Source organism: Megalobrama amblycephala, linkage group LG16, assembly GCF_018812025.1.
Source record: "Megalobrama amblycephala isolate DHTTF-2021 linkage group LG16, ASM1881202v1, whole genome shotgun sequence".
NCBI lineage: Eukaryota > Metazoa > Chordata > Actinopteri > Cypriniformes > Xenocyprididae > Megalobrama > Megalobrama amblycephala.
Window position 1 is genome coordinate 13,300,860 of NC_063059.1, and position 12,415 is coordinate 13,313,274.

Below are 12,415 nucleotides of genomic sequence, written 5' to 3' on the forward strand. Positions count from 1 at the left end.
GGCTGGGACTTGAAGACTTTGTTAAAGCTCAAATCCCACAGCTAAAAGATGTCTCATTTTAGTTCATCGCACATATGTTATTTGACCTGAGTGTTTTTGTGAACATTGTTGGTGTGGTGAAATGTTTTGGAACAGATTTCAACAAGTGCACCAACAGTGCTTAAGGCATGTTCACATTTCCTCAACAAATGGCACTGTTTCAAACAAGCTCAAGTTTTTCTGATTCCAAGTAATTTCATTCTGTTAGTACTTGAAGACTGATTCAAAACAAATAAAGAGTCTTTTTAACCGATTTGTTTAGAAGAACCAACCCAAAAGAGTCAGAATCACATGTGGTTCATTCACAAATCACACTGGTCGTGACATGTTTGTTGTTGTGTGGTGTCCTTTAGAAAACAGCGTAGGTTCATAATGTTTAAGTAACAACCTAAACATATGCAGATTGTTTTGAAAGTGTAATAGGTTAACTGGGATTGGAAATTAATAAGGTCACATGATGAGTCAGTTTCCAAGAAAACCTTTTTGAGAAGATCAAAGTTCAGATTAGTCAAGGGTCACTGTGCAATATGGGGTCAGGTCAGAAATGTGTTGGCTGATAGCACATTCTGTGTTCCCTTGTCTTCTTTATCTGTCACCCAGACTAGTGGGTCACATCTATCTTTGTTTTGTGCATAGACATAGGTGATGTAGTGTCAATATGAGAACACAAGCTTATTAAGAATCTCTAGGTCATTGAGAGGTCAGACAGAAAACTTTCTCATATAACCAACATTTGCACTGTATTTGGGCTGCCACCCTAATAGTCGACTAAACGTTAGTCCACTAGAAGAGGCTTAGTTGACCAAGATTTTATTAGTCGGTTAGTCGCAGAAAAAAAAACTCCACAGGAAGTGGCAAAGTCACGCAGTCCATGAGGGACAGATCGTTCACCGTGGGTCCTTGTGGTAATTACAGTATGTCAGGCAGAAAATCTAAACGTTCACCTATCATCCATTGACCTCAGAATTATCATTTGAAACATGTAAGTAGTAGCAATTTTACATGGGTGCTCGTGTTAACCTAGATAAATGTGCGCTATTATATATCCAAGTGTTCGTGCGGAGTGTGGAGGGCAGCTAAAGAATAGCGTGCTTTACTGCGCAACATGGAGGTGCTGGCGCAATCACTTGGATTTTTTTCAACTTAAAATCAATTTTTTCTCATACAGATGAAGAGTAAAACATCATTCCGAAACTGTAAAGGGTCTACTAATGAACAACAAAATGTTGTCCTTTTGTAAAATAAAGAAAACGAATCAGAATACGTTTTCTACCGTCTCGGTCTCCCTGAACAGCAGCGCGTCACATTAATGAACCGAAACTCAGCGTATAAGCTGCTTGCCTCACATACATTAGAAATATATCTATAGAAAGCTTGAAATATCTTACTTTTAAATGAACCAATTCAAATCGAATACAAATACTCTCTGATTATTTAATCCATATGAAAGGTGCATTTCTCTCTATAGGTGCGTTCACTACTGCGGAGATGACAAGTCAGCATCGCCAACTTCATTTTTGCTGCTGAGGCTGACTCAGAAAACACTAGTTTATTAATAAACAATTTAAATGTTATTTTATAATAATAAACTTATATAAACGTATTTTTTTCGACACATTCATAATCATTACTTTTGCCAATGCTTTGCAGCAAGCTTCATGTATTTCATATATTATATAATTAAATTAATATGTGCTATTAGTCGACTAATGGCTTAAATGAACGACTACTAGTCGAATAGAAAAATCTTTCTAATGGGGGGGCAGCCCTACACTGTATACATGTGAAATAACCAGACTAATGAGCCTTATTCAGTAAAAACAAAACAAACAAACAAACAAAAAACAGATGGGACATGCCATTAGATTTCATAAGACTTACTGATTGTAATGTATTAGATGATGTTCTAGAAATTGATTTACTTTACAAGCAAATATTAGTCATCATCACATTAGGAATCACATTAATCATAATCCTTTTGTTTGGCTGTCTTTTGATTGGGGTTTGCTCACATCTGCTTCAATAGAGTCAAGTATAAGTAAGTAACGATCAGTCTCTTATGCGGCAAAGCCCTTTTTGTCTAGGATACCGCTTCCATGAAGTTAATTAAAGGACATGCGCTGAGCATCAGGGGAATTGTGATGTTATTTATGTGTGTTGAAAGAGCTGGCTCTAGACTGCCAACAAAATGGTATTATCCTCGTTGTCTAATGCAGTGAGCGAGGCCAAAAGTCCATAAGTGGGATGTTTCTGCTTTAGTAAAACAAGACTTTAATCAAAATATTGCAGGTCTGTATAACTTTTACGTTAGCGTCAAGGGAACATGTGCCCTTTCATGTTGGACGTACCCTTTGATTTGCCTCTGTAAGTGTTACGCTAATAAACATCCTCTAGGTTTTTTCCTTTTCCATGATCTCTCTAAGGACTTTCTGTAGCTCAGAAAACACACAAGTGTTAGTGGAAAACCTATAACCCTGCCTTTTCATGCAGTTTATTAAATGTTTGCTTTAGCTTCAGAAAGAGTTTTGCCTTTGAGCATTTCTGTTTTCAGTTGTGTACTCTGTGAAGGTCCCTGTGGGAGAAGAGAGTTGGGACACAATTGCTTGTCTTAGAATCAGGCTGTAAGATGAGACGGAAGCGAAAGGAGAAGACTTTGTGTTGAAAATCAGTGACACAGATTTTGACCGTGGTCATGTTGCTGAGAGAAGCAGGAGAGATGGTTGTCAGAGAAACCAAGATAAAGTTGGAGTCTTATCAGTACAGATGCATGTCGATAAGGAAAGGAGGAGTGTCATACAGCTCCAAGGGAACTACATATTTGTCTATGGAATTTGTCTGGGAGTAAGTTTGATAATCATTTGCAAACTTTGTGTCCTTTTAAGTATATAATTTGCTATCGGTTCTTAGTTATATTATAGACATGACTGTTTCATCAAATCATGCAGGTCAAATTCCAGTGGATCAGACTTTTTAATTTCATTCATTCATTCATTCATTCATTCATTCATTCATTCATTCATTTATTTATTTATTTATTTATTTATTTATTTATTTATTTTTGCCAGGGTGATTTAAAAAAAAAACAAAAAAAAAAAAAACGGGTGAAAGAATCCCATAGACTTACAATGAAGGGTTAGAGACGTGTTCTTGGATCAAAATATCATATACTTGAGACTTGATAAGCAACTTCCCAGAACATCCTAGATATTGCATAGCAACATGCTAAAACAATAAATTGTAATTAATATAATTGTAAAGTAAGTGTAAATTTTTTGTGTATATATACACTGCCTGGTCAAAAAAAAAAAAAGAAGAAAAAAAAGAGGTCGCTGTTTGGATTTAAATAGTCAAAGAGTCTATGATTGCATCATTATTGCTGTGATTACTATTTTTCTAGCATGTTATATGTTTGGCAACAGTTCTTTTATCCCTAATTGATGGAGTGTGTAGCTTTTCATTTCTTAAAGGGTTAGTTCACCCAAAAATGAAATTTCTGTCATTAATTACTCACCTTCAAGTCTCTTCTGCTCACCAAGGCTGCATTTTTTTTTTGATCCAAAATACAGCAAAAACTATTTCTATTTGAATATATTTTAAAATTCATTAATTCCTGTTATTATTATTATTATCAATGTTGAAAACAGTGTAAAAAAATTTTTTTTTTTAATGGTAGTGTATAACATTACAAAAGATTTCTATTTCAGATAAATGCTGTTCTTTTGAATTTTCTATTCATCAAATTATCCTGAAAATTGTACACACCTGTTTTCAACATTGATAATAATAGGCTAATAAATGTTTTTTGTGCAGCAAATCAGCACATTAGAATAATTTCTGAAGGATCATGCGACACTGAAGACTGGAGTAATGATGCTGAAAATTCAGCTGTGTCATCACAGGAATAAATTGCATTTTAAAATATATTCTAATAGAAAACAGTTATATTTACCTGTAAAAACATTATGTATATGTATATACATTTTTTATGCATACATTTTTATGTATACATTATGTATATTTATATACACTATATTGCCAAAAGTATTGGGACACCCCTCCAAATCAGTGAATTCAGGTGTTCCAACCACTTCCATGGCCACAGGTGTATAAAATCAAGCACCTAGGCATGCAGACTGCTTCTACAAACATTTGTGAAAGAATGGGTCACTCTCAGGAGCTCAGTGAATTCAAGTGTGGTAGCGTGATAGGTTGCCACCTGTGCAATAAGTCCATTTGTGAAATTTCCTCACTTACTAAATATTCCATGGTCAACTGTTAGTGGCATCATAACAAAGTGGAAGCAATTGGGAACATCAGCAACTCAGCCACGCAGTGGTAGGCCACGTAAAATCACAGAGTGGGGTCAGCGCATGCTGAGGCGCACAGTGCGCAGAAGTCGCCAACTTTCTGCAATAATATTGCTTTCTGCAATAGTCAATAGCTACAGACTTCCAAAATTCATGTGGCCTTCAGATGAGCTCAAGAACAGTGTGTAGAGAGCTTCATGGAATGGGTTTCCATGGCCAAGCAGCTGCATCCAAGCCTTACATCACCAAGTGCAATGCAAAGCGTCGGATGCAGTGGTGTAAAGCACGCCGCCACTGGACTCTAGAGCAGTGGAGACGTGTGTGTGTGTGTGTGTGTGTGTGTGTGTGTGTGTGTGTGTGTGTGTGTGTGTGTGTGTGTGTGTGTGTGTGTGTATGTATATATTAGGGATGCTCCGATCAGGATTTTGGCAGCCGATACCGAGTACCGATTTCTTGTCATGGTGATCAGCCGATACCGAGTACCGATTTCAATGCTTCACTGATTTGTAAGCTCTTTGATCACCTTTTTTCCAGATAAAAAAATACTATAGATGTTGCCTTTATATATTTTTGTTCCATTTTTATGGTAATGTATGTAATGCAACTATAGTTTTAACAGGGCACTAAATCACAACAATTATTCATTATACAGTGAATATTTTAATATGCCTTTAAAATGGTGTTTCTGCACAGAAAAAAACAAACAAAATGAAGCAGTCTTTCTTGCTGTCTGGTGTGGATGGCTGAGTGAGAGTCGTATTACTAGTTGTTACCGTTGCCTTTTTTGCAGTTGCCAGTTTTTCATATTCAGCATAAGTCTCGCGGTGGCTTGTTCTCAGGTGCCGAATCAGGTTCGTCGTATTGAACGTTTTGGACAATACTCCTCCACGAGAGATTTCTTTAGAACATACACGGCAAATCGCGAATTTTTCATTGTTTCTCGCAACGTCATAGAAATTCCACACAGGTGACGACATGACTGCAGCGCTATGTTCCCGCGCGTCCTCACACTCACGCGCTGACGTCATCAAATTGCGATCGGTTCGTGAGATCGGCCAAGTTAGTGAGTACCGATCGAGTCATAAAATATGATTATCGGCCGATACCGATCTCGGGCCGATCGATCGGAGCATCCCTAGTATATATATATATATATATATATATATATATATATATATATATTATAATAAGATAATTTGTTATATAATTCATGTTTTATTTATATATTATTATTATTATTATTATTATTATATATTTTTTAAATGTACTATTGTAATATATTTGTGGTATATCACAGTGTCATAGTATTTCCATCCTAAAACATTACAATGGGACCATCTTCATGTTAGAGGCATGAGCTTGCTTTTTAATTTGTTTTTTGGATTCAGAACATTGTGTAAGACAACCAGATGAAGATGTGCATCGCATATCTCCAATCAGTTGTGCAGCTGGATCAATGCCTAATACAATAAAATGAGCAAAAAGGGAGCAGATATACATTTCCATTTTAATTCCACAAAAAGGAGACTAAGCCATTGCCCTGGTTTCCTGTTGTTCTCTGGCTCTCAGATACTTGTACTGTGCTGTCAGCGATTTCGGCTCAGTCTTGACTGTCCGTAGTGGGAGGCCTGACCCTGTCCACAGAAACAGCCAGTTCAGCTGTCTGTAAGCGAATAGAGAGAGATAGAATGGTGTCAGTTCTCAATGAATCCAGCTAATGTAGTTTCCTGTCACTTTTAAATGAAACAGGATATGATTTTTTTACTCATACATAAGCAATTTGACCTTTGTCCCATCTTGCCACAGTTGATCGCTTCAGAGCCCAGCTCTCTCCCTCGTATGACACCCTAAACTCTAGGATGTGAGGTCTGGGATGATGCAAAGTGTATCTATATTTCATGATTCCAGACTCAATCTGTGGAATCACTGGAGCGGTGAGATTCCATGTGGCATTTCAAATTCAATACAAAAGCTGGAGTGATTTAACCCCAGAACAGCATGGCGTACTGGGATCTAATACTACATAGAACTACATAGTTCTGTTGAATTATTCTATATGAAGCCTGTCTTTTGTCTGGGTGGTGTGTATGTGTGTGTGTGTGTGTGTGTGAGAAATGTGTGATTGTCTCCTGTTTAAGCTGTAAGCTTTGCTCCACTGAAAAGAGATCCCTCCTCAGTAATAATTGAGAGTTTTTCCATTTACGCATCCCAACACAAAGGACACGTGAATAGGAGTATCCTTTTCTCCCATGGGCCCCTGCATGGTCTGTACAACCCAATATACACAATACCAGCAGCGGCCGGCATGTAGAGGATCAACTGTGATCCGTTATATACAGTGTTGGGTAAGTTACTCTAAAAAGTAATTAATTACTAGCTACTAATTACAACTATAATTAGATTAATGTGCTAATTACTCTCTCTAAGAAGTATTGCGTTACTTATTAATAATTACTTTCTAAATCCCATATCAACTTCAACCGGTTGAACAATACAAGGATAGACATGAAACTGCTCTTCTAATTCTTTCAAATAAATGATATGAAAAGTGTAAAAAAATTATCCTTGAACTGACCAAAATATTTAAAGGGAGAAGGTCACATTAAAAACATTCTTTTTAAAAGATTAATTCACTTTAAAATGAAAATTCTCCATGATTTACTTACCCTCAAGCCATCCTAGGTGTATATGACTTTCTTCTTTTAGCCGAATACAATCAGAGTTATATTAATAATCACCCTGATGCTCCTAAGCTTTATAATGGCAGTGAATGGAAGCCACTTGTTTGAAGCTCAAAAAAGTGCATCCATCCATCATGAACATACTCCACACGGCTCTGGGGGGTTAATAAAGGCCTTCTGAAGTGAAGCGATGCGTTTGTGTAAGAAAAATACCCATATTTAACAAGTTATAAAGTAAAATATCTAGCTTCCGCTAGGGCTGGGCGATATATCGCATGCGATTGTCACGCGCATTTCGTCAGTAAAGCCAGTTCCCTGATTACCGCTAAATCGCCATCACCTGCTTTCAAATGGAGCGGCATTTAATAGACAGAGCCGTAGATCACTGACAAGCTACGCAATATCGCGTTCATTATCGCAGATGAATCGCCTTCGATAATGAACGCGATATTGCGCAGCTTATCAGTGATCTACGGCTCCCAGCCCTAGCTTCCGCCAGACCGACTTCCATATTCAACTTACAAAGAAAGTGTAATGCTTCTCTCAGTTCAAAATGCTTACGCTATGTCCTATGCCTTCCGTATTCAACTTACGAAACAAACGTATCTGTAAAAACGTAATTTTTGGGAAATTTTTCAATATTATTAGATAAATAGAAAATTCAAAAGAACAGCATATTATAGAAATCTTTTATAACATTGTAAGTGTCTTTACTGTTTCTTTTTTAACAATTTAATACCTCCTTGTTGAATAAATGTGTTAGTGTGTTTGGGATTGTCTTGTTGGCTGTAACAATACTGACAGATAATAACTGTAAAAATCAACACTTTGTATTTGAGTCTTGTAGGATTTAATTGAATTCAAAGCTATTTACTACAGCCCCCGCTGCTTACATCGTCTTGGATATGCTGCCAAAACACACTCCACACAGTTCCTCTTTTTTTCCATCATTTTTCATCTGAGAGGTGGTGACGGCTCTAACATTAATGATTGACAGTAAAGATTAACTCACAATGTGTGGTATACATGCGTCAACGACACGACAGACAACTAGTTGTTTACTTTTCTTTCTTTCATTCATTCAGCACTCATCAACTGAAATCACTCTGTCACTTTGGTTATAGAATGTATTTGCCAGTCATTTCATAACAAATTTGGCTATATACATAACCATGTTTTGTCACCAGGCTTGACTGACAATATCACTTCAACATGTTCCTAGTCTTGTTAAACAGAGTTCAAACACGTTTTGGTCTGGTAAAAACACTTTAGTATGCTAAAACGTTCTCCTCTTCCAGTCAGTACTGAGGAGCATGTCACAGGCAGCAGGTACAGCAGGTACAGAGCCGCCACCAACTCAGCCAGAGGCCACCCAACCAATCAGTGTTTTCCTTCAGGGTGAAGACTGTCATTTCCAGTGGATTGGAAGAAACCCACAGACATGTACATGCATATTCAGACAGCATCAACAACAAACTTGGGCTCTTAAACTCTTGCCATTCCTCAGGAATACAGATTATGTCTGTGATTACTTTCTGTTCCCTAGATGCTGTTTTGCACGTAGTAATCTATTCACTGCAATGTTCTTCATTAACTTGGATTCACATGTAGGAGGACTTTTGCAGATTCTCTTCACTCTTCTTCCTGTTCAGTTGCTGTCATTCAGGTTTCGTGTTTACAGAAGAGAGCAGCACTTTAAATGGCTTTGATGAATTTATCTACGGGTGTGTTCTAGTGCCAGCATTTCCTACAAGGTGACCTACAATGCATGCTCTTGTCAGATTTAATCTTTCCCTGTCCATCAGCATGGAGATTATTAGGTTACAGTTATTATTTCATATTGGAGAAGAAGAGAGAAAGATGCATCGTAAACCCAATTAAGTTGGCAAAACTAAAAAAAAAAAAATGGAAGCAATCGGTAACATCAAAATTTTTAAGTTAAGAAATTCAAAGTTTAAGTAAGTAGAACTGGCAGATTTTTATTTGAACTCAAACATTTTAATTGCTCTTAAATTGAAATATTTAAGTAAACTAATTCATACATTTAACTTAAAATTATTATGTAATCTCAACATAAACATTTTTATTAGTGGAAACTTATCTAGCTATAACTAGATAATATAGAAAATGGAATGGGTATGAGTATGAGTAAATTGATGACAGGATTTTATTTTATTTATTTATTTAATTTTTTTTGGGCGAGATATTGCTTTAAGTATGGATTTACAGAGATCTTCAGCTATTCAGTGCTTTTATTTATGTACACCTGACATGTTGTTTCATGTTTAAAGTGCATATTCCATTACACATCATTGACCCATAGTGTTTTTACATAACAATTAACATAAATGGAAAAACTTTGAGTGGAAATAAACAGAGTGTTATTTCAAGTGGAAATTAGTCAGGATCACAGCATTTACATTTAGACATCCAGCATGTCTGGCTGTAACCTTCAGGCAGACACTGTCGAGCTGTAGTGAAACTACTTTCAGGACCAAAAATACCCTTATGTAAATGTCAACACTATAGTGAGAATTTACATCGCACATTCCCACTGTCTGTTCAGTAGAACTGATCCAACTAACCCATGAAGCTGTAAGCACTAGTATTATGTGGTTTATTAAACTCATTTTGCATAGTCCTTGTTATACTGCCACAGTATTCACAGTATTCATATTTAATTCCATCTGACCTAAATTTGACCTCCAATAACACTTTCTTTTCAGTTGTGTAGTCTGGTTTTTGAGACACGTATTCGAAAGGGGCTTCTGTACACTTGTAAAATAACCACTCTGTGAATAGAAAACATAGCTTTTCTTTTGAATGGTTCTGTTAATGGATTATGTGACATCTATTCCAGAATAGGTCAGTCTGTAAAAAAAAAGGGGCATGAATTTACACCTCGCCCACCGATGGGATTTACCGCTGAGGGACTGTTATGAAAGGACGTTGTTCAGCTACTCCCCTACCTTTTCCACTTCCATTTTTCTCTCCACTCATTTCCACCCACTGCCTCTCACATCGGGCAGCCGGCCTCCCAGTGTTCTTTGCCCTTTGCCTATGTAGACTAGATATTTAGCAGTCAGTAGGATTTTGAACTACAGTTGGTGCCTCAAGGGAGCAGATGTGTGTGGAAAATACTGGATGAATAAATTATATGATTCCAGGGCATCAAAGTCAAGGCGCTCCAAGGAAAATCAGTTTTTTTTTTCTGTTTTTAGGCTTCTATGTGTCATGTTTTTGGGCAGTGGTTCAGCTTGGCATGGCTCTTTGCTCAGGAAATGCTAAAGAAGCTCATTTTCATAATTGCAGCCAGTGCTTGGCAGATCTTAGTCTGAGAAATTGTTATTATGCCCATATTTCAGCATCAGATAAGCCTGTTTAACTTAATGAAGATAATTAAAGGCAACCACTGTAACCATGCCATTTCACCCCACCTTAAGCAATTAGCGATAGTCCATGGCGTTTACTTTACAGCATTAAAACTAATGTGCCATGCAAAGCTTTGCTGGGATCGTTTTGAGGAGAATTGTTACTTTGATTTTGTTCATAGAAGTGTTTCTGCGCCTGACATAACTTATAACAATAAGACATTCAAGGTCCAGACAGTTGTAGATACTGTCTTGCACAATAAAAATTCAACTCTCCCCCCAGGAAATAGTGGAAAAATGAGAGTTTACTTTGATACTAAGTAGTGGAGTGGCACTGCCATCTCAGATCAATGGGACAGAATGAAACAAGCACTTTTGAAAATAAGCTTTTTGATGCTTAATGATAAGATGATATTCTTGTTTAGACTAAACACAATTTGCCGCCCAGCATTGCTCTGAATCCCTTCTGTTGAGTTGTCTCCTGCTTGTTGCTTATTGACCCTGATGATGTCATTGCAATCTGCTACAAATACACCAGTGCCAAAAACACAGCCGAGTTTATCAATTCATACGCTGAACTATCTTTCAAAGTGATGTGACTTAATAAATGATAAATCTTGTGCTTAAAAAACGTGGTTGGTATTGTATATGTAATTGTGCATGCTCATTTCTCCTTGTTTTCATATGTAGATTTCCTTTGCTGTCATCTAATGCTCACTTAAAGTTAATCTTTAAAAACATAACTTTAATGTAATCTTTAGCTAATTAAAATGAATATCATTTTTTCATATTGTATATTATAATGTTGAACTCAGAGTACCTTTGTAACTACAGGCCACCACCATGTCAGTGTTAAACATTTCCGTTGTTGCAGTCTGGTGTCATTTTTAAACTCTATGGAAAAATCATTTGGAAAAACAAAACCGCCTTTGACATTTGACCTGTTTTATGGTGTGCTATTGATTTGGCGCGTTCAGACAGCCTGTGATGTCAGGTTTAGCAGCATGTATTTGTGTGTATTTTTTTTATTTTTTTTGCTTAGAATTACCCATAATCCTCTTTATCCATCTATATTTAGGTGTTTTTGGATGATGGGGCTTAGGAATTAATACATGATTACTGCTTTTTGTGAACCAAGTGGATCATTCGTTTCTGAACATTTCAAAACTGTTTTCATTGCTCTGCTCCCTCATGGCAGACCTTTTTTTCATTCTTTGTGTAGTGACGAGGAGGAAGATTGACAGTATGAGTACTTTGTGTTTCTGCTGATTATTTTTTTATTTTTTTATTATTGGAATAAGTGCTGTCATGGTGCATTGTCTTTATTTTGCTATGAGAACAGAGTGAATTTCTTTATGTAACCAGGTTTAAATTTATTTATTTTATTTAATTTTTTTTATTTGGCCATGCTGTTCTAAAAAGTATATTTTTGTCGTTTTCATTATACTGGGTGGTTGATACCTGTATTTTTGCTCTCTTTCAGTTCATTCCCCTCCCCCCAAAAAAATGAAAAATAATAATAATCTAAATAATGTGCAGGAATTAGAAGTTGTCTGCCATATACAGAACTGACACTGAATCACCAGGGTGGATTAAAGAGGAAAACCATTAAGAAATGATTTGAAAATAGTAACATTTGTCCATTCGAACATTAAAGCATTAGAATTTATGTCAGAATAAATGAATGTTTTATTTGTTTTTCATGGTTTATGTAATTGCACACTAGCAATTTCATTAATCCACAAAACCAATTATATTGTGTGCTGTAGACAACACATTACTCTGTGAGCCAAATAAATGGTGATATTTTTAGGTTCGGACATTATTCACAGTACATTGGTTATTGTCAAGAGGTTGGCTGTGCCAGGGGTGTGTATATGTACAAGTAAAAAATGTGTGGGAAGTGCCTGTGATATGCTGAAATGAAACTCTCAAAGAAGGTGTTGTTGAATACTTGTTTGTGTATGTTTGAGAAATGCTCATGTAAAATGCTAAATGCCAATTTTATCCACTGGAA

At 36.4% G+C, this 12,415-nt stretch overlaps 1 protein-coding gene across 5 annotated transcripts in view; it reads left to right on the top strand.

The window, feature by feature from the left end:
- The window catches only part of gdpd5b (glycerophosphodiester phosphodiesterase domain containing 5b), a 65,588-nt gene that overhangs the window by 24,643 nt on the left and 28,530 nt on the right, over positions 1-12,415 (top strand). The window lies entirely within an intron of this gene.